The sequence below is a fragment of the Megalopta genalis genome, chromosome 2, assembly GCF_051020955.1.
Source record: "Megalopta genalis isolate 19385.01 chromosome 2, iyMegGena1_principal, whole genome shotgun sequence".
NCBI lineage: Eukaryota > Metazoa > Arthropoda > Insecta > Hymenoptera > Halictidae > Megalopta > Megalopta genalis.
In genome coordinates, this window is record NC_135014.1 from 16205332 (window position 1) to 16229966 (window position 24635).

General features: G+C 41.6%; 1 protein-coding gene across 2 annotated transcripts in view; it reads right to left on the reverse strand.

Moving 5' to 3' along the window:
* LOC117219260 (autophagy-related protein 16-1) overlaps positions 1–24635 on the reverse strand; it is a 176284-nt gene that overhangs the window by 127268 nt on the left and 24381 nt on the right. The gene's annotated exons all lie outside the window — the stretch shown is intronic.

Here is a 24635-nt window from a genome sequence, read left to right on the forward strand (position 1 = left end):
ACGGCCACGGCTACGGCTGCTGCTACGACTGCTTGCGACTGATACGACTGCTGCGTAGCGCGAAGTAGCCTCAAGATTTATGGCATCCGCTTTACTACATTTTAATGCGGCACATTCGCCCGGTTTAAAGAACGGGATCACGTTCGCCGGCAATCATTTACGATATTATTTTACCCGATGATAATATCGGACACCGATACAAGCGTGGCCGATGCGCGTCTCTCTCGATGCTCCCATAACAGTCACATTGCCGATATGGGGATGCTGCGCCCTAAGTGTCCGGTAAACTAATCTTCGAAACGTCGCGGAAACGTTTCTAGCGGTTATTGAGCGTTTTCAGCAACACGGTTCTTCCAGTTCATCGAGATTTACGCTTTACGATGAAATATTTCGCCGTACCAGGAAAACAAGTCCAATCAGCACGACGACGTTTCTCGTCGTGAGAATCTTCGAAAGTAATATGTGGAGCGTGTTACGTTTCATGTAGTTCTTGATGAACCATTGAAACCTAGCGCGACACTTCGAATTTGCACAGTTTAATTTCGACACCATTATAATCTTTTTCTTATACGTAGTAGACCAAGGATGTCATCCCTTGAACAGTTGTCATTAGACGTTCGTTATGCAAAATCCAGATTCGTTGCATCGATTGTAAGAGACAGGTGACAGATATACATTTAATTTTTCCTTTAATAATTTATTTCAAATTATTATTTGAAATTAATATTTTACTTTCACTCTTCGGTAATCTTTATTTGTATGCTGTTTTAAATTAATGTCACTCGTTTTTGGCATAAATGCATAAAATTCGCAGTACGATCAAAATTATGTAGCAATTTTTCTTAGCACAGCAATCGCCGTCTAATCGAAATCGCGAAGTTTTTGTTTAAACAACATTCGCAGCCTAATTATGATCACGGAGAAATTTATGTTGAGATAGTATAATGCTACAAAGAATACGGCTAAAGAAAACGATTTCTAAGCAACAAGAAATATAAATAAAATGTAATAGGTGCTTTTACTGATCTCCGATAGAAATAGCAGGCAATCGAACAAGACTTAATTCAATGATGCGACCCGGGTAGACAGATTCAATTTCCCTGCAGGTGAAACAGGCTGTAATAAAAAAATTTTATTTTCAGTTTACTAATTATGTATTGTCAGTGTCTACAGTTTCCTTTCTCTGTTAGCAATAAACAGACTGCGGTATGGCAGTATGTTCCTAATCAATTTTATTATCCTCTGTTTACCAACTTCAATAAAATTTATAGCAGATCCGATTACTGACAGTAACCCTCAACTGGTACACTGGGATCGTGTTTTTCTATGTTTTCACCATTTTATAGACTAACTAAGAATAAAACACAATGGATCGTTTATTTAAAATTAAATTAACTCGTTTGCACTTTTTATTTGGGGCCTATTACGATTCCAGTATAATAATTATTTTTCTGAAAATTATATTTAGTACCAGTTAAGGGTCGAAGATGCTCGACGGACGTAAGAGTAATAACGACTAAAGTTAAAGTACTGACGTATAATTAATATATAAACGATTCAATTCAAGCTCCAATGCTAACGAATAAAATTTCCAGACTAAGAAATTGATCCTTTCGTTAATGTCGTCGGCTGAAGCTTTGAGAATTTGATTCTAAAGTATTGTTAACGCAGCAGTCGGAGCGTTGCGCTGCCACACTGCAGTTCCCAAGGAAAGTGATCGAAGAAGCTGTTGGCGCCGGTTTAATAGCATCGGAAATAATTGCGAAAACAGTATACAACAAATTGCAGTTTTACAATATACATTTCAAACGTATCGAAAGGGTCAGTAATAATAATGTTTTCTTTTCGGAAAGAATATAATACACGACTATGAAAACAACGTCGAAAATGGAACGTCCAAAGCGGACACCAACTTGAATGTTAACCAACAGTTCCGGGAGCTACAAGCTTGATGAGTGAACAATTGCAACGTAAATAAATTACCACAATATTAATAAACCACCTATCATTGAGTTTTCGGAATACGCGAATGTAAATTATACATTGCACTGATCGCGATCAACTGCAGTTTCACGCTGGCTGATAGCTGATAGATGATAAACCGAATTTTCGATGGACCAGACAGCAACCGCAATTGTTATACTTTAATATTTCATGTAATATTCGAACTGTATTGTTCCACTAACAATGAGACTCATTTATTATTAATTGGCGAGACCGCGATCACTACTGTTGATGTGCATGATTCGACATTTACTTTGACAACATTCTATTTTAAGAGGGCGCCATAATGGTCGCCCACTCCACTCGACATACAATCACGTGATTGATAGGGGCGGAGGGGAGGGGGAAATTTGTATTACCGCTAATGAATCTCAGGTCCCTTCTATCGAAAGGCAGACCTAATTCTGGGGATCGTGAGGACATAATGGATCCTTGGATGGGTTAGATATATTCTACCCCTGAACACTGAACAATCCATCGAAGCTCAGACTTTCTGGCGTCCATTTTGAAATGTAAGATATTTGTATCAGGTCCAACGAAGGGATCGGTGCTGGTCTCGCAGAACTAGACTCAAAAATATATAAAAACAAATTACTAGGTAGTAAAAATAAATGACAGGTAATTCTGTGGAAATATAAGGAAAAACGCCGCAAGTCACAGTTTCAAACAATTTAAGTTAATGCATCAGTTGAACTGTTGCATACAGAATTTACTGATAGAATAGACCGAGAAATATTATCCAATTTGAAACACTGTAAATACGAAGCATCGATGATCAGAATTTCAAGCGACGTATCTCGGAAGTGAAAACATGTGACTTGCAGCGTGTTCTTCCTTGCAGCAGCAGAATTTTAAGTTTGGAGAAATTCATGAATAAAAAAGCTGAAGGCCGTCGTGAACATCGTCAAACGTATAGTTGTGAAAATGATCCGCCGTCCCAAGGATAGACGAATTAGGATTCGACCTCGACACCTGTCTTCAGCAATGGGATACCCTCATTCTCGCCTTTCCCTTCGAATCGGTAACGATTAAACCAGATACAAAAAACACCAAATATTAGATACCCAATATTTTTCCTAGCAGTACGCAGTAAACACTTCCCCTACTCGAAAAGTCGCAAGTGAAACCTTTCATTAACGAGTAATAGTCAGCGCCTAAAACCAGAAAATAGGTTCCCACCCTGAGGACTGCCGAGGGGGTCCTGTACAAAAGCAATCAACTAACCAACCAGGTAGTCATCCAGCTCGAGAATAAATGATTTATGGGGAGTGTTGCCGAAGGGGGTTCGCCGGTAGGCCTGAGAGTGGAGGCAAGATGAAAAATCCGGAAGGTTGATACCATAGTTTCGCGGAAGCGGATCGCCGGTGAACGTAGCTCGAAATCGCAGTTCGAGTATCCCGAATCCCGGGTACCTTCCTCCCTTCGGATGTATCCCCTCTAAGGTACCGCTTCTTGCCCCCTCCAGCAATCTTGGCAAACACACCACCATCTCGTTCTCCCTTCCCAGAACGTCTCGTCGCACTAATAATTCGTGAGTACGTTGCGGTGATGTTGAGCATTCCACCTGCCAACAGCAACCGGGCACATCCCCCCACCTGGTGGTACCGGCAGGAAAAGTGGCCGCACGCCTTGCAATCCCAGCATTTCTGTGTTGGTTGTGGCCGTGAACGGGGCTCAAGTCCAAGGTTACGCGAGAGAGGGAGAGAGAGAGAACGAGAGAGAGAGAGAGAGAGTGAGGGAGAGAAAGAGAGAGAGAGCAAGAGAGCGAGAACGAGTAAGAGCGAACGCGAGAGAGTACGAAAGAACCGAGATAGAAAGGGCGAAAGCTTCTTCGAGTGCTACGAAAGTCCTGCGTGCGAGAACAACCACGTTCTGTCGTCGATCAACCCTGGTCTCGATCAGCGGGGACCGTTCCAGGAAGCCGCAGCAGTCGTCCAAGGTACGTGATCTCTCATGAATGACGGAAACCTGCTATAAGAACGTCGACGCCGGTTACCGTGCCGATCCGTTTCGGAACACCGCCGTCGATACCCGATCGGCGATGTGTCGCTTTTAATGTACACGCGACAGCCGGATGTCGATAGGACGCTCCGGTGTTTACAGTCCGCGCGATCCTCTCGGATCCTCCTCCGAGAACTCGGATCTAGTTTCGCGAACGGCCCGCGAAGAACTGTGATTTATCTCGCTGGCCCGAGGTAGCATCGATTCGGAAAGATTGAGAGTGGCGGCAGCGACGCTACCGGCGCTTTGTCGTCGGTGGTGGCGGCCTGTCGCGTGCTGAGCACCTCTCCCCTATGATCCCGAAGACCCGCAACGAGGGCAGAGGGCCGGAAGATATCGGGCTCGACCCGACTTGCGCTCCACTTTTTCCAATTAAACGCGAAATTCCGGATTTTTTCCATTTCGCGTTTTCACGTCTCGCCGGCCGTTCGACGAGACCCCCTAGCCCCCCCGCCCCCGCCCCATCCCCCGTTGCACCCCGGATCGTATTCCGGCGATACGCGTTGCATTCTCCACGGGATCGATAAAGTCCCATCCGCGACGGTAATAGCCAGCCATTCTACGTATCGCGGATAGCGGCAAAACAATTTTCCATCTCGACGGTTTCGCCCACTCGAGAGAAATTTCGATCTTTCGGACGGTTCGCGCCGGTCAAGAATAAATGACCGGCTCCATCTCCCTTTTCCTCTCCCTCTTTCGTTGAGGATCGACCACGGGCTGGGAGCGTGGTTGCAAGCCTGGCGAAGGTGATACCCTCGCGACTGGCAGCTTTATGCTTTCCTATTGTGCCCCCTGGCTCGTCAGACACGCGAGTGTCGTATTGTTCCGTTCGGATCGCTGGCCGGCGATCTAGTGTTTATCTGGCATTGTTCCTGGTATCATTAGTAGAACGCTTGAACGGGATTGATAGGGCTCGAATGATCGCGATGAAATTTATTCGGCGCAGAGGACGCAGTCCAATTGCACGGAGGACGGATCCCGGGAAATTTCCAAGCACCGCGGAGCTTAGCTTTCTCCTCGTTAGGCTGCGGCTTGTGCTGCGGTAGATTTTCGATCGACTGCGACACGGACCAATCGGCTGACTTTGTTCCGATGCGTTTGTTGTTTTTCCGCGCGGTTGCACCGTTCTTGGGACGCGCGATGACGAAGGTTTCTAGTCAGAAATCGAATTCCAATGTTCCGTAATTCGTTTGGCAGTGTTTCGATGGATGCGAGCAATTTACTTCGTTCTTTCGAGATTGCCAATGCGATTATCGGGTACGAAAATATTTTCCTGATACCCTATTTTGGTATTATCCGTCAGCATTATGAAGTTGTTTTTCCTATTCCGAGTCCTTGCTTGCTGCACCAATCATATTTTCGGTGCTTGCTTCCTCATCTTCTTTGTCCAAGTTCTCTAAATATAGTTCTGCAATTTCTAAAATGTAAGGGTCGATATTCACCGGAAACCTCACTTGATGCACCGGTGACATTTGCATTTGTTACTTCATCTTCAATGGACAAGTTCTCTAAATACAACTCCACAATTTCTACAATAGAACGACGACTGGTGTGATTAATTTTTCGACAACCTGCATTGACGACATAAAATATATTTCTCTTCTGTGTATTTGTACATTCCCAAAATGGATCACGCAAATACTTCCCTCCCTCCTCGTTAATGTCAAACTTTTTCATTATTTCTTAGATCGCCAGTATCTTTCTGTGAAAAATCTCTAGCATTCGTTAAAACGCACGAAATACCTCCAACATCACAATCAAGTATCTACATAGAGCCTGTACAGCAAAGTGTCGTCAATTAAAAACAAAAATGAAAAAGAATATGCTCCGAATCACTAAAAATTGAAACACTCAGCGAATTCCCGTCATAAGGAAAATATTGAAATGTTTGATCTTTAGCATCTTGCGTGTGTCTGTAAATCAGAAGACCCGAAGCATAGTGTACACTATCGATAATACTGCATTCTCAAGTATATGCTATGTTTCTGAATCCATTTCCGTTCGTAGCTCCTAGGTCTTAACAATCTTTACCCAGTTGTGTACCGTGATCTTTCTGGGACTTTTACACTTGCACCCAATGCATCGAGAGTACATTTCGAGAGGAAAGGGAAAAGAGCGAGCTAAGGAGGCCAGGGTTTCGCGCTCGTTACGGAAACGTAGCGTTTTAATATATTGTTTTTGACAGGTCCCCGGGACCGAGAGAACGTCGCACGTTCTCCGGTCTCCCGCGCGGACCGGTACACCGGTATTCAATTCGTACTTGCGCCCCGGTATTTGCGAGGAAATCGGTTTCTGTAATTACCTTAATGAATGGCAACAAAGGCGAAAGCCTTATATACCCCGGTGATATTATGTTCTCTCCGGCGCGCCGCGGTGTTCCTCCTTGCGTACTCGCCTCCCCCCTCCTTCTTCTCGTTCGTTTTTGGTCTATCTGCAGACCTCTCGGCACTAAGACCGTTTCCTTCGCCATTACATTGTGGCGAACTGTTCGACTAACTTTGAAATAATTAGTCTGGATAATGAAGTTCAGCCGCACAATGGCCTTAGCTGCGGAGGGTAATGAGATTCGCCCTCCTCTGTCCCGTCGTTTTCGTGCAATATTGATTACTTAAAGCCTTCCCTACCACCCCCCTCCGAGCCCCACCTGCCGAATGGTTTTACAAGAGGCTTAAGAGATATAGGCAAATCAATCTTATCATCCTTGAGTGGACGCCACGTCGTTTCGCACCTACGTGCGCGACGCCGTGTATCCCACGCTAATTTGCCTGCTAATTAAATAGGAAGGAAGAGCTGGCCTGGCTACGGCGAGCAGCCTCGTTGGATTTTCATCGTACCGGCTGTCTATAATGGATAATTCGTGTGAACACATTGTGACGGTTATGTACACAGATAATTAGGCGGTGTTGTTACAGAGAAGCGATCGCGAGCCATGGGTTTCTTAATAAGAGGATTAAAGTGCGACCGTATCGCGCCTACTTCGTTGAATCGGTTGGAAATGATAAACTCGAAAACGAGGAAATCACCGGTACACTCTGTTCCACGATGTTTCTTATCTCGCCCTGCACACTTCCATGCAGGCTCCGTTAGATTAATCGTATCTTGTTTGAGATGTTATGTTCATGCCATTTACTTTCTTTAACTCGGGTAGTTTCTTTTCAAATCTGATATGTTTCTCACATTATTTAGGACTCTGTAGAGCAGTTCTTCGTTTGTGTATTCAGCACAGAAATGGCGCTAGAAATGTTCCCCATTTTCTTATCCTCTTCTGAGGAGTCCATTAGACCGATCTAACAATTTTTATCGAGACTATGCTCCGCGTTTCTCTAAACAACTACAGCAATTTCTCCGTGATTCGCGCTTAAATGGACATTCCGGGAACAGCTAATGCACATTATTCGAGCCTTGGGGCTCGTTTTTATTGTTGCCGATCGTCAACATCTGTAAAAACGAGGCTCGAACAATCGTATCTCCTTTTCCCGAATTGTCCACTTTGGTGCGGAATCTGAGCGCGAATTAGGGAGAAATTACTGTATATTTCTAATCAATCAAACCATTAGTGGGTCCGTAGAATTGATAGTCGCCGTGTGGTCGTGTGGTCGTCCGACAAGTCGACGTTCTTCCGGCTTGATCGGAACGCAATTAAACCTCTGGCGAATAGGCAAATCGATATCGATTCTCGTAGTGGAAGAAAGTGACGCAGAATCTACGTGTGTTTGAATTCCACGGCCGATCCGCGCGGGACTGAAACTGAAACCGAGGGAACGCTTTCTGTTCACCGTCCCGAGATAACAGGTTATCGATAAAGCTCGTCGTTATCGAACGATGCTGTACCTCCTTAACGGTTAACAGCCCATGTAGCTCGCTAACGAAACGTTCATAAACCATAAGGAAGAAGTTCTTTCAATTTCCTTCGTGGAATTTCAGAAACGATTAAGCGATGGACCGATCTTATCATGGTCCACGGGTCAACGAAGTCTCCTTCTGTGCTCGGAGCGATAGTATGCTCTGATTCCGTCGTTAATCGAGTAAAGGCACAGGGAAATATTCTTCTTCCCTGTTCCACAATGTCCTGCTGCATGCCGGCTCGTGCACGTGGCTCTCTCGAATATTTGCGGAGATAGTGAAACGAGCAGTTCGTGACGACACTTGTGCAATTTTTCCATTTGTCGGGAACAATGCGATTTATTCCCCAATAATTGGACTCTTCTTACATTTCTCACGAAAATGAGTACACGAAATTAGAAACAGTGGAGATGTTCGGGCTTATTTTCGGTTGTTAATCCTTAATTGTCGGTCTGCGAGACCGCTAATTGCTCATCCATATAATTCCTTTATAATTTTTGATATAATTTCTTTTAGCTTCACGTTTTTTATATTTTATCCGTCCTTTTGTGCCTGTTACATCATTATTACTTTCTCTCACTGTAACAAAGTGTTTATACTGTCGATAAATAAATGGTAAATAAAGTTATTGTTATTGTTATTATTATTATTATTATTACTATATTTCTAAGAAAAGTTGTGCAATAAGGAACGTATTTAATAAACTTGCTTCTAATCAATTGAACCCTACAAGTTGGATTCCTTCATTATAGACGTGTAAAGTAAAAACAATTGATTTTGACTATTTATTTACCACTTTTATGTCAATGATAATGCAGGAAACGTTAGCGGCCCGCGAGACCGCTAATAGTGTTTGTGTAAGTTTTAATAGCTACAGTTGTTGATTGTTAATCCTTCACTTTCATACTGTGTCAAAATGTTCCACGATCTTTTTATCGAAAAAGTGATACTGTCATGAGAAGAATGGAAGCAACAATTAATTCAATACACTTGGAAGTGACACATCGAGTACTAATAAAGGAAACGACGTTTTAGAATGTTCAAATTATATTTTCATATCTTCGAGTCTCAATAGTATTGCTAGTTTTTGAGTGACAGCGTTTTGGAAACTGAATTGGGTCTGAGTGACAGTATGACACACGTGTCTCGCATAGGATGCGCGACAGCGGAGGGTTGAAGAAAGAAATTTTAGTCTACCGTCTGTTTCTTGATGCGGAAAATTTGTATGTTTCGCAGTCTATTGATAAAATACACTGTTAGCGATAATCTCTGGCAGATCTAACATTATCGAAGGTCGTATACTTACAAATTACTTCACAAGCCAGTAGAAAACGAAGAGACCAAGTGTACCTCGGTATAAAAATTAAAAATATGTTTCCTGAGAGTGTGTACTCTCAATGCCTTGAGTGCCGTGTTGATCACACATGGGTGACATTAATTTTTAAGTAGGTTTCCAACTTCATTTTTATTGTAATATACTGGATAAATTGAAAGCACTGGAATTTTTAGGATATAAAATAGTGAAGCTAGTATTTCATGTAATAAATGTTAGCTTTCTAATTCCGGTTTTATTAATTAAATAACTCCGACATCGCGGGAATTTTTTTAATTAATATTGGAAGCCGCATTTATCGCGTTCCGCGATGAAAGGCATCGGGCACCGTTGTCTATTCCTGTAAAAATGATATTTTTTATATGAATCATGATCAATCGAACTTCGACATGTGAACTCGAACATCGCGTGTTCACAAATGAGCATCGAAAGTCCTCGAAGCGGTCTCGACACGAACCGCGACAAAAATCGTTTCAATCGGCTGCAATTACGATTCTTTGGAAGCCAAGCGAACGATTCGGTAAAATGATTGCGTCGCAGGTAAAACAGGCCATCGATACTTAGTCGGTACTTTCTCGAATTTCGTCGAATCGCGCTAAATTACCTTAACGATACAGTCGGTGGAATCGTATTGTTAGTCGAGGGCGCAAGTCATTTTATGCGCAAGTAGATTGCGTTGTTCGCGTAAAACCGAAATAAATCCTTGTCGTGAAAATTTCGAATGTTATTGCCGGCTGGCAGCGCTCGATAAAACGTTAACGATTGCGCTTCGATATTGCTTTCCCCCGGCAAAAAGTCGATGGATGAAGTTTAGGATGAACGTCGCCGTCACGTAACATTAACGGCTAACAAGCCGAGTGAATCGCGAACAGGTCTAGTTTCCTTCGACTGATTCGCGCCAGTTCTGAAAGACTTGCGAAATCAGCGTAGACCGGATATGAAACCGCTGTGACCTCAGATACGCCTCTCACGAGCCTGTCGTGATTACGGCTGATAAATCGATCCTCGCACATCAATTTATATGTAGTTCAATTAATTGATAGTCAGTTGAATTAATACGTTATCCGTGTTGGTCTCGATTATGGCTCGTTTCTCGAAACGATCGCAGCGTTCGAAGGAAGCGATGGTTCGTTAAAAAAAAAATCTATCGAGTGCGCGTGCACTTGATAAAATTGTTCGCCCGTAACCACGTTTTGGAAAAAAAAAACCGTCTGAAAAATTTACCGATGCCACTTTTCGACTCGTAAAAATGTAATTTTGCACTTTCCAACACTTGTCATAATCTTGGAGATCTTCGAGATCGTCGATTATTTTTAGCTTTGTTGCGCGCGCGTGAATCTATTTTATTTTAAATTTTTTTATATTTTATTTTAAATACCATTCGACGAGTATCGCATTCAAGAAGGCGATATAATTCTTAATGCAGTAATCGTTCGCATTCGGTTGCCTACTATAAAATATGCATTACACCGTTTATGGCCAAACTCCATTAGTTTAGGACATGTTTTAATATCAATGTTGCTAAGTGATAGCAATAATTATTATCTCTTTAAAGTCGATGTTGAAATGGACGCTTTGCAGTGTGCATGCAGAAAATTGATTCTTAACGCTAAACTGCCGCCTATAATAGCTTTTGATCGCGAGTAACTTAATACTTGTACGTAGATTAATCTGCAGGGAGGATTAGCGGAAATCTCATTAAAAAATACATAAATATCTTCAATTATATATTATTATGCTCGCGGCCATTTTCTCCTTTTACGGAGAACGACGCAGACATATCTCCCCATGTTCGATATGAAAATTCTATTTAAAGATTTCTAAACATCGTCGACGGTTTTATATTTATCGGTGAACGAAGCTTATCTGGTAACCGTCTCATATACACGTCTCGCGTACACGTCTGGCTCGCACAGAATCGTTTTCGCAACCATTGAACGCCCTACGTATTCTATTGATGCGTGCGGAACTGTAGTAATCTGTGTTTCGTCGAGCATTATGCAGACTAGAATTCGAATTACAGCTGCCTCAAAGTCAAATGTTCAAATTTCTGGCGAACGGACTTCGCGAGACTCCGTTTCATCCATCTGATAAATACACTGCCGAAGTATACGCTAATTTTCGCGAAATTTACTCGCAGCCCAGTCTCTTAAAAAATATCTAACATATATATTTTTGTCTGTTATCAAGTACGTGAAAAGCGTGAAACGGTAGCGAAAAATTGGTGCGAAAAACATCTATTAAAAATTATTTGTTCTAAAAACAGCGTACGATATACGTGTCCTTTTTTTTGCTTAAATTGTTCCTCCATCTCGACAAACATTTTTGTGGTACGAGAATTATTTGTTGACAGTCGGACAGCGCGGCTCGGGTCCGTTTGGATTCGGAGTATAAATTCTGACAATTAATTTAAGTTTCCAAGTGTTCTGTTAAGATCTGTAGAAAAAAATAACGTTTCTGAAAGAGCTTCGAAAACTATGTCGAAAAATATTAATAATATAATATTATTATATAATAATAATATAATAATTATATTATATATATATATATATATATATAATATGTATTATATAATATTATATAATATTATATAATATTATATAATATATATAATAATAAATATAAAAATTATATAATAATAATAATATAATATTATTATTATATATATAATATTTTGTTAAATAACTTAATTGAACGATTCCTTTCTTAATCAATCCTTTTACCCTGTATTGAGAACAGTGTATCAGCGTCTTCAAAACTTGTTTCGATCGTCTAAATTACGGATAACTGCGGTTAAAAGAGAATCATGCTAACTAGTGGCCAACTACACGAATATAATTCAAATCATAAAATGCTTATCACAGTCTAGTAATAATTCACAGTATAAAATCTAGCAATCAACATTTCGATTAGTGTTTCCAGTGCATACTAAACCCCAGTAAGTGGCGAATATTTCCACCGTGTTTCTTCCCGACTGTACGCAACGCCGACTGTCTCGCCCTAGACAGGATCGTCGGTATGAAACGCTCGGACGTGTCGTAACCGCGCACTGATTTGGAAAATCGTCTCGGAACGGTTTGCTGTATTTTAAGAAACACTCTGTACGTCGACGTTTATGCGATCCCCGCCGCTACGGTCGGCCAGCATCCCTTAGGGTAGCCTGTGTCATCGAAACTAATTAGACGCTGCCGTGGAACGTGTTACGTGTTTCTTTCGCCGGTCCACCGCGCGCATTTTTATTATATATCGCAATTAAGGTTACGATCCACCGGTAGGAAATTAACGTGTCAATTAAAGCCCGCGAACGATATATGCTTGTCAACCCGGCTACGACCGTTCGACTTTCATGAGATATACGGTGCAGTAAATTACGGAGCCGTTGCACGTGGTCGACGACACGCGATCGCCCCGGCATGTTTTTCGCTTGATAGATCAAAATTTACTGGCCGGCTAAGTAAACGCCGGCCGTAACAGTCACTTTCGCTGGAAAATTGAAAGAGATGTTTACGTTTCGAGACGTGATGCGTTTACGGTACCGGGGCCGAGGATGCGTTTCGCCGCGTCCGCGTCCGCGTCCGTGTCCTGACCATATTTCTTTCGGACAGTATCTAACGATCGCGGACGACCGGCCTTTCGTGCTTCCTCGATCCTCCGCTAGATATAATTGAGACGCAAAAACGTTACGATCGAAAGAGTTTGCGGAATTCTACGGTACGCACGGATCTCTCGCTTGCAAACGTTATAACGTCGAAGAGTCGCGGGTTGAATCGCGAGAATCTGTTCTTGAGGAGAGGAGCATTTAGCTGAATCGAGTTACGTATTTAGATATTAATTTTCCAACTTCCAATTTTTTGGTTTGAGAACAATTATTTTTCTGTGAAAAAATTATCCGATTGAAAAATCCATACGCAATTTTTTTCGTTATCATGTACACCAAGCACAGCAGAGTTTAGGAAGATTTGAGAATATCGATGCATTGCTGTCACCTTATCGTAATTATTGACGAAGCAATTTCTCTGTTTGACTACTGCTGCTGGCGATTAATGGAGACAATTTTGAATTTACATAATGATCCACAGTTTAATTATTACTAGTTCTAAGTTAATTACTTACTGTTAATACACGGTTTCGTCACAATTCTGTTGGAGCCAGTTACTGTGGGGTGACCAATTGCTATGTCTCTGGCTTATTTTCTGATATAATTGACGTTATATTTATGCAGTAGGACATATTACATTTTTGTATTCAAAGAACAAAAGGATAAAAAGATTTAGAATAAAAGATTCAGAAAATAGAATTCAGAAAACAAATTTGTTCAGAAAATCAATTTATTAAAAAAAAAGTAATAAATTTATTCAGAAAATCAATTCATTCAAAAAATAAATTTATCATAAAAAAGCTCCCAAAGCTATTCGAAGAAAATTGAACCGAAACGAAAGAGAACAATTCGAAAGTACCGGCAGAAATGTTAAATTGAAATCTGTGTCGCCGCTGCCTATAAAATCGCGAAATGGGAATTACCAGTGAAAGGCTAGAGATGTTCGCAACTGTGCTAATGCAAAATTGGAGCAGAGCTTTCGTATCCAAGCGGTTTATTTTGCCTGTTCCGAAGCTATTTCCTATCCGGAATAGGTTCGCACTCCACTCGTTTGATAAACTGGAAGATGCAAGGGGCTGGAAACAGAGTCGCTGGAATTCTTTTTTCATAAACACGTAGAGCAACGGCGCACTTGCCGGGGAATTTACACACAAAGGGGCGCGTTTGTGTTTGATAGAAATGCATTAGCATGAGGAAAGCCGAGCGCGAACTTGTGCGTTTTGATTCCGCTCGCTGCAGCGCGCGATCTGCTCGCCGTATCGCTGAATCCGATTATTTTTAAAGAGTCGCGCTCGAATTCCACTAATTAATCATTGCTGCGATCTAAATTCGATCCTTCCTTCGAATTGACCGTATCTTGCGAGAACCTGTAGCGCGAGTATCGTTTTACGAATAATTTGATGGAAAGTAACGCTGCATATAGATCTTTAATTTAAACGATAGACTAGACTAATAAACTTTATTTATTAGACTAATAGACTTTAAACTAGACTAGTAATTTATATGAAACTTCTATTGCAGAAACCCTAATCGAATTCGTGTAGTGCAATTGCGTTTCACATATCTAGTTTGTGCGGGAAAGAACGAGCTAGTTTTTTAGCTGGTAATTAACCACTTCGCTGTTCTTGACGAGTATATTCGACATAAATAGTTAATTAGTTAAGGAGGATACACAGTAATTTTTCCCTAATTTGCGCTCAGATTGCGCACGAAATGGACAATTCCGCATGTGGAGATATGATTATTCGAACCTTGCATCTCGTTTTTATAGTTGTTGACAATCGATAACTATAAAAACGAGCCGCACGGCTTGAATAATTGCATCGCCTTTTCCCAAATTCCCCATTTTTGTGCGCAATCTGAGCACGAATTAGGGAGAAATATTACTCTATACGTTGATATCCTTTAGTAAATTATATATTTTATAAAAGTGTTCTATTTAAACAAAATGTTGTGACAATTCAAACAAGTTCAGGACATGTTTAATATTCATATGGATATTTAATTATAATATGAAAGAAACATAAAAAGACACGAACGTAAATTTAACCGGGTCGTATTCCAGCTGATCACGACACGAGCTTGAAAAAGAGCGTCTCCTAGTCTATGAAGTATAACGACAGTAATTTCTCCTTAATTCGCGCTTAGATTGCGCATAAAAATGGACAATTTGGGAAGAGGAGACACGATTATTCGAGCCTTGCAGCTCGTTCTTGTAATCACCGATTGTCAACAAGTATAAAAAGAACGAGCCGCAAGGCTCGAATAATCGTATCTGCTCTTCCCAAATTGTCCGCGCAGAATCTGAGCGCGAATAAGGAAGAAATTTCTGTACGTACTAAAAATTACACAGAGTACTCGGAGAACTGCAACTTATCGAAATAGAAGTTCAACGACTCCTAAAGAGGAAGTGACATTTTGTTCTCGCTGTAGATCGTCCAAGAAAACTCGACAGAAGTTTCGAAGCAGGAAACCGTTCCAGTTTCCACAAGAATTAAAAGAGACACGATTAATGCGAGACATTAAAATATTGTTTCGTTCTTCACTGTCTGCCGCGACTTTAACGGCAACCCCATCATTTCTTGCCGGTTCGCAAACGTTTGTAGGCTGGTTTATACGTCTTCCTCCAATAAGATTCAAATCGAGCAATCGTCTGCTTATCTTCAGCGGGCGATACATAGTTTCTATCTTCCGACTAGACAAGTTGCCGTAGCTAAACGTAAATGCAGATGGCTCGATTCGCAGTATCAAAGTGCTCCTCTGAGGTACAGCTTCCTCTGGGGATCTGCATTCGGTTCTTCTATTTGTACGTTCTCTATTTAATACCCGCCCGGTCTCGTCACAGAAATAGCAAATAGTTCTGTCGGCTTTATTGCCCGGTCAACTGTACTTAGGTATCTTCGAATCTCGTTCCCCGTAGCGTGATCCTTTCGTTGTTTTTTTTTCTCTCCATTCCCGGCCACCAAACGCGCGACGTTCGCCCCATGTACTCCTGATCACATTAGCGATACCGAACTTACAGTCTTGCTACATATTCTTCATCATGCGGGGGGTATTAGTCTGACGGCTATGGTGGCGATAAAGTAGACGCAAGCGAAAAACGAAAGGGGGAAACGACGGCCGTGGTCTCGTTAGCAAGCCTACCTACATTGCAGGTAGACAGCGAGACGCGCTTCCCTCATCTTTCTCGTGTACCGGCCGTCTATTTGATCCTTTTAGCCGGCCTATCGGAGCCCAAGGATTCGATCAGTGACATCACAAAAACCGCAAATTATCTCACATATTTACTATCATTATTTCATCGTTATTATCTCGCGGGCACAAGCACGAACGATGGCGCCGTTGTGTCTCTACGAAACTTTTACCAACGAAATTGATATTACGTCGAGTTTATCGAGCGACTCGGGTGTTCTCTTTCGACTGCGAGTTTTCCATCAGACTTCTGATTCAAATCTACGAGTCGTTTCTAATTGCCTCTGCCGTCAGTTTCCTAATGGACTCGATTTTCCTCCGTGAAACGAAAACACGCGCGGACATTTCTTTGAATTTCATTGTTTAACGCAACGCGTTAGAACGGCGGCGATACTTTTCGCGAAATAGAAATATTTGGCTCGAATGATGTAACGTTTTATAGATTGTAGCATTTTTCTGAGGGTTCGCGTACGATTTATGTCTGTAGTCATGTTTCGTCTCAGTCTATCTTTTATCGTACAAGAAGTACAATATTTTTTGCCAAGTGAACAATTTTTAATATTTACGGCTTCTGTGGTGGAATTATTTGATTCGAATGGCCGAACGTTTTAAAGAACGTGGAATTTTTCGGAGGGTTCGCGTAGCATTTACAGTGGCGTTTGTTCGTACGTCTTTTAAAACGCAATAACTTTTTAAAAACTGAACTAAACAACTTGAATTTTTTGTAGATGACAGAGAGACTTTAGTCTACTAGATTAAAAAGCTCTCTTTTCAATTTTTCAATTATTTGGAATGAAAAAAAATTAAAAGCTCTCGATTTTTCAATTTTTTATCGAATCCTATAACGAATATTTAAAAAATGCCTTTTGTAGATCTCGGTACCTCGTATGCGTGCTGAGAATTTGATCGAAATCAGTTAACCCAGAGTCAAACTATAAGCGTTGAAGGATTTTAAAAACTGCAGATTTCTTACAGTTTTTGGTCAAAATTGTGATAAAACTGCGATTTTTGCGATCTTTAATTTGTTGTAACTCATAACAATGTGAACCGATCCCGGTAAAATTTTCAACATGCATATAACTCACCGAAATCTACGAAAGACATTCTTTAAACTTTCGTTATAGGCTCAAATAAAAAAGTTATAAACGAGAGATTTTTTTTTTGTTATTCCAAATAATAGCAAACTTAAAAAAGAAGCATTTCTGTCATCGTCTAGTAGAACAAATCCTCTATAATCTAAAAAGATATTCAAGTCATTGTTTTAAAATAGTTATTACGTTTTAAGAGGTGTACGAACTCTTTTATGGGCCACTGTAGGTGTCAGTCTTCTTTCATTTGTTTTCTTGCTATACAAGAATATAATAACATTTTATAGCTACGCATTATTATTCCAAGTCGATCATTATTTAGTGTCAATAAATTAGAGCCGCGAAGACACGAATGAACAACTACACTGGTGCTCAACTTTTTTATTTCTACTCATAAAGAAGCTTTTGTATGATTTGCAGGAAAATCAGCATTTTAACGCGAAAAGCATTATTCCAGACTACGGATATTATTTATAAGTTGAAAGAACTTCGTACCTATAACATCGTAGCAAAATTATCAAAGAAATAATCCTTTCCCGTTTCTCCGAACCGACGCGTTCCAGGCGATTTTTATCGTACATCGCATATCGATGAATCGTGTTTATGTGGAGCAGCATGCGGACTCTGTCGGTGAGATAATTTCGCCAACTATGGTAGGCGGAGCCGCTAGTGGCTCGGGACCGTTTCTGATCCGTGCAGCTCTGTCGGCAGTCACGGAAAAGCAGGAAAAAATGTATTGCGGCGCATAATTCGCTCGGCAAGCACCGGCTTCCTGCAAATACGGTTTCTCGGAAAAGGTGTTTGATGAAATGTAAAGATAAACCAGCGAGCTTAGAATCGAACGTCACAAGCCAGCTGGGAGGATTATCACCGCCTTGCTGTTATAACGGTACAGCCGTGTGCGTACCTACGTAGAAGGCCTTCGACTCCGAACAAAATCGGAATAATATTGTCGCTATTTCTCGCGGAAGCGTTGCGCGCCTCCTCTTCGGGGCACCTCTCCCCCTGCCGGAGGAAGTGACGTTGCTCGTACAGAACCGCGCTTCCGTGAACCAATAAAACTTGCGGACGAGAAACCCGTCATTAGAACGTGAGAAAATAACAGTCCGACGTCACCGCGGTCGGCCTCGTCGCTTCTGAAGAACGTGCGTGCCAGAGAGGCCGACGAAAACCAATCATTTTTCGGACATATCAAATTTCTCTTAAGACGACGAATGCCGAAAATCGACCCTTAAAATGGCCACAAGGTCGAAGTAATTTAATTTCCGAAATTGAAACTAGAAAGTGGTAGGTACAGGAAATTCTTCCGAATTCAGATTGTGCACAAAAATGGACAATTTGGGAACAGGAGATACGATTATTCGAGCCTCGCGATTCGAATTAATAACAACTATAAGTACGAGCCGCGAGGCTCGAATAATCGTATCTCCTTTTCTTAAATTGTTCATTTTTGCGCGCGATCTGAGCGCGAATTAGGGAGAAATTACTGTATTGCGATTCTTTTCAGTCTAAACGTCCTAGTAAAGTACAAAGTTTATGCAAACATGTAGAAAATCATCATCATGCATAGCTTTCGTTTAGAATAACGACGATACTAAAAGTACATATTTGAAGAGTGCAACAAGCACTTCGCAAGGAAATGCGAATAAATTTAAACCTGAACATTAAATATCCTAGCAGAACTGCTTTAATCGAGTAAGACGAGTCACGAAGTCCCGTTTATACGAACCATATTTTACTGCGATCGCTTATTTATCAGCTCGCTTTCTGCGACGTCCATTTACGTCGTGGAAGCTTCGGGAGAAATAAATTTCTTCACTTTTCTAAAATTACTAATTGCCCGAGCGGGAGTTCTGCGCCGATTACGCGAACTATCTGCGCCCGGTGATCTAGAAGTGTATTAATCGATGCGTCTCGCGCGTACTAATGTATCTTGCCCCATGCATTTCCATTTCGCTCGGTGAACGATCGAATAAAGGTATCGTCGGTTTTGTTTTTATGTATATTAAATATGTCGGGCGCAGAATGTTTTGTTGATTTCGCGACTATAAATACGATTATGGACCTGCCGATGCGGCTCGGTCTCCTCGTCAAATAAATTAAAGCTAACGAAGTTAAGCATGCGGCTGTTTACACGCGAACGATTTCGTACTCGGTATCCGTTCCGACGACAGGCCGGTGCGCCGCCATTCTTTCTGACATTCGAGACAGATGATGGGAACGCGTTTGAACACGACCTTGCGGCAAGGTGAAGCCAACGATCCCGCAAATACGCACAGCTGTTGCTTCAATTTTCACGGAGTTTCGCGACTCCTCCGAAGCGACTTTTTACCGCAGCGGTTTCTTCGCAGCTGCCACTTTTTCAGCCACGCCGTTAAACCCCATAATATTGTGTTTCCACCCAGCAGTTGATAATTGTCTTTTCCTGAAATTTCCACGCCGCGCCGTCCTGCCCGCAGAAATTGGAAAAAGTTCAAAACAACCAAACGTCTCGCCTCTTACGCCTCTCTCGAACGTAAAACCGCGAACATTGTGTTTGGTTAACGAAACGCCCGACCCGACATCTTTTCGCGAAAGACTAATTCAAGCGAATATTTTATTTGAAAATACATACAGAACTAGTGTTTTCTTTTTGTAAAAAGAGAAGATAATTTATTTATGTACCATCGCAGTAGATAAAAGAAACTAATTTTACACCTATTTTTATGTAATAAACATACAATAGTTTTATTGTATCTTTGTACATTTTGCATCACTACAAAGTAAGAGAAACATTACAAATTTAAGTGTATTTAATACTTTGTCCATTAATGTTTAGCACTTAAGACTTCCACGACCGCGCCAGAAACCTAAAAAATTTTCATAAAATTAAAATACTTCATTCAATTAAACAAAAATTACGAAACAAACTTATATGGTATCAATTGCTTTTTCAGCATTCGTACCTCTTGCAAATCTTAATAAAATTAAGCAATCATTTTTAATTTTTCATTAATCATCTATTCGGTCATCAATCGATTGAATTTGAAACGAGGAGATCTCCACATTCGATTGGCTAAGTGTTAAAACGGATGCAATTATTCTTGGCATATTCTCAACTAAATTTATGCACACTTCTTTATATCGTGTAGGCTATTTTATACTATGAAACGTTTAAAAATGCATAAATAACGACACGTTTCAGAGAAAGTATTTTTTGAAACAGGTTCACGAAGATTCTGTACATTTATGGTTTTATCTACTACACGAACGGGGTTTTTAACAAACTTTCTTTCCTCAATTCATCAAAGGAAAATTTAGATGTCGTAATGTTTTTCGGAACTATTTTGTTCGCTGTTCAAACAAAATCACATCTATACTGCTAAAATCTTGACGGATCTTTTACTTCTGACGAGACAAATTTGACCTAGAGAACTCCTACCGGGAAACAGGATGTCATTCAGGCATTTGTGAATATTTCGCAACGGAAACATTCCTTGCGCAATATACATATGTATGAAGTTTTAAACAAGGTAGTCGTTCAAAAGAATTCCGTTAGAATTTCCATAAGAAATTTGTCGGCCTCCGTCAATATCCAGTCAAAAGTGCATAAATTATGCTCGAAATTAGTGGTCGGAGAGAACAGTGAATGAAGATACGACTGGTTCCAGGCAAGCCCCGTGGCGTGGCAGGTCTAAATATACTTTAGTGTTTGAAGAAATCATCAAGGGAAGAACCACAACGTTAATCAGTGTGCCCGAGTGGCACTTTCAGGCTGGTTCCCCCAACAGTTAGGCGTTCCGTCAGTCCCGACCATCTTGTAGACGGCCGAGTACATTGACGATGATGTATGATACGCGAGAAATTTTGGGAAACTCGAATCTCGCTTCGGCGGGGATCGATTATCCATTGAAATACGTGTTACCAACGCTGCGACTCGAGTTCCGCGGTAATTACATCCACGTACGCTCAAGATCTTCAAAGATCCCGGAATTTTAACCTCTTCCACCGCGATTTCTTTCACAGCAGGACCGAGTAGCACTCCTTCGGCTTTAACACTAAATCAACTAAGATCAAAGTGATCGGTTTCTTATTTCACAATTCCACAATCTTTAGATACTAGATGCTCTTTAGATATTTCATGGGAGATGCTGAAATCATTTGTGTAGTTTTATAATAAAAACTGTAGAAAATTTAAATGAGTTCGATCTTGTCACTTCTATGAGGCAATTACACCAGCCACTTATCAGAAATTTGAGTCGTAAACCAAACACGAAGTACACTGCTTAAAAAAATTATTACGTAGAAAAATTTTGGATAAATATTGGCCAAATTTGATCGACGGTAATTCCGTGAAAAATTATCGTAGGATGATGATTTTAAATTAAAGCTTGAAACATCTATTTTAAGACACTGTTTCTCGATTTTAAGTTTGACTCACTGTCATCGCTATAAATGTGAAGCCATGTTTATCATATTGAAAATTGTCAACTTTGATGAAATGCGCGGAATCTTCAAATTTTGTTTAAAGATGCCGTTTACAGCGGAATAAAGTTCGATCCATATCCTTCAATTAAAAACGAAAGAAGCCTGGTTGCGATTTTTTCGCAAAGCTTTAACATTGTGTTAAAAAATCGCAGTCGCGTTTCTTTATCTTTTTTTAATTGAAGGGGAAGGATCGAAATCTGTGCATTTCGTCAAACTCGGCAATTTTCAATATGACAAAATATGTTCATATTTTCAATATGACAAACACGTCTTCACATTTAAAGGGTTACAGTGTTGAGAGTGCGTCAAACATAAAATCAAGAAACAGTTTCTTAAAGCAAAGATTTCCAGCTTTAATTTAAAAGAAAAATCTTGTAAAAATGCAATGACTTATCGCGGAGTTATCGTCAGTCAAAGTTGGCTAATTTTGATCCAAGATGCTTCTATGTTCTATTGTTTGAGCGGCGTATAGCAGCGTATCGTCTCAATATTTTCATCCTTCCCTCGAGGAAATCGTAAAGATGCTTTTCCCGAGGTTCGGCCCGGAACCAACGACAAAATATACGACAGCACATTGCCTTAAAATATTTTCCTCTATCGCCCAAGAGAACCGTAACGACGTCCCTCCCGAATTTGAGTCGCAAACGAAGGAGAAATATCCCAAGGAGATAGCGCGGTCTCAATGAATCCTTTTCTAATCTCGTGGAAGAAACCAAAAGGATACCTGAGACATCTGAAAAGAATTCACTCGGCGAAGATAAAGCCGGCGCTCCGTTTCATTTCCCCAGGACGGATTCCAGAGAAAGCCGCGCCGCGGCGCCTGAGAAAAGATTTCTGTCTCGAAATCAGAGCCGCGGGAGCATCGCGCGGACATCAATTAGGCGGCAGAGTGAATGGTGGATTCCCATTGGTATAACGCGATAATCGCAACATCTCTCGCGTCCATCTGAAAATTGCGTTACCGGCGAGCACGGATGCACGGGCGTCGTCCGTACAAGCCGCTCAATTAGGAGGACACTCAAAAGAGAACACACTCCCCTTGAATACCCTTATCTGCTGGTCGGAGGGACTCGGTCCCGGTTCAGCGTTCGCCAGTCCTCGTCCTCCAGCTAGACTGGAATTGTGATAAGACCGCGGCGGCGCGAGCGGGGAGACCACTTCCGCTTCTAGATCATTGTTTGCGAACGGTTAATAGACCCGTGGGTACACCTATCCGACCGCCCGAAGTCTGGTCGCTCTCATGGAAGCGCGAACCATCTTGCGTCTCGTTTCCTCTTCGTCCTCCTCTACTTCTTCTTCTGCTTCTTCTTCTTCTGCTTCATCTTCTTCTTCTTCCGCAGGGTCTCCGCGCCGCTGTCTCCGTCGTGATACAATGGTTTCCCTTCCTTCCCGCTCTCATCCTTCTCGACTGTCTCGGTCTTTTCCTGGTTCCACGTCTCTCCTCGTCTCTCTTCGCCGTTCCTCGTCTCTCTCTCTCTCTCCGTCTTCCCCCGGTCGCCCCGCCTTGTCCTCGCCGTCGCTCGTCTCTCTTCGTCGCGTTTCTTTCTGGTTGACTTCCTCTCTCCGCGGCCCTCGCGCCGCAGTCCGTTCTTCGTCGGTTCCCTCGAAAAATTATGCGCTCCGGGGAGGTGAACATCCGTTTTACAGGAGACCGGGACATATACACCGTGCTCCGGTGCGTGCGTCTCCTCCCTCCTGGCGCGCACCGCGCGCGTGGCCATCGTGCGTGTGCACGCACGAACCGCACTGCGCTTTTTCCTTGACGAAAGCGTGATTTCTCCCGTACACTAGTCGCCGCTCGCAGCTCCGCGTAATTGAAGACCACGGGCTAGAATGGGAGTGCCACGTGGACGAGCGAAATTAATTGCCGTTAGCACCGTTAGCCCCATAGATCGTAGGTGGTTCGTCAGAGGCAGGCCTCCTCGGAAAGGGAATGAGAGACTTGTTCGCGGTTCAGTAACTGCTTATGAGCTCGGAACTCTTTTAATCGTTACCATCCGCGCCTTGCACGCTTCGACTCATCGGGAATGCCAGCCCGAGTCAGAACCTGCCGAGTACAGTAAATTCTCCCCAATTGTCCGTCAGCTTGTAAACAAAAATGGACAATATCGGAAGAAGAGATACGATTATTCGAGACTCGCGGCTCGTTTTTATAGTTGTCGAGTGTCAACAAGTATAAAATTCGAGCCGAAAGGCTCGAATAATCGTATCTTCTGTTCACAAATTGATCACTTTTGTTTACAAGCTCAGGGACAATTGAAGGGAATTTACTGTGAAGTAATTTCGCGCTTAGACTGCGCAGAAAAAATGGATAATTTGGGAAGAGAAGATATGATTGTTCGAGCCTTGCGGCTCGTTTTTATAGTTATCGATTGTCAACAAGTATAAAAAACTAGCCGCAAGGCTCGAATAATCGTGCCTCCTCTTCCAAAATTCTCCATTTTTCTGCGCAATCTGAGCGCGAATTAGGGAGAAATTACTGTACTTGTATCCGATTGCAGCGGATTCGCGAAAATGCTGCGGAATACTCAGACGACACCCATTTCCTGTTTAGTTCCTGCGATCTTGTTCGTTTACGATGAATCGCTTTCGGGAGACTCTTTAGTCGGCACATCTATTTTATCCGCACGTGTTTTAGGGGAATGCAGGTTGCGTCTTAGATTTAGATCTGGCGAGAATTTCTGTTTCCTAATCTTAGCTTGCTTAACACGTTGTGCGCTGCGTCGGTCACATACAAATCCACACTGAAAATTCATTTTCATTGTAATATATTCGAACAATTTGTATTTGACTAGGATGTTTCGGATGCGAAAGAGTTCTAATGCCATCCGCTATGATAAACTTTAACTTTCTAGTTTCGGTTTAATTAATTAAATTGCTTTAACTTCGTGGAAATTAAAGTGGTTGACTGTTGGCACCATGTCCACAGAATTTGAAACAAGTATATTCTATTCTAACTATTCTAACAATGTTCTTGAAATACAATTTTTATATTTTACATTTTGCAGCTACTTGAATGTATTATTTATCAATAGTATTGTCATAACAATAGTATCAATAGTAATATTATTACTATTGATATGACTATTATTACTATTATTATAATGTA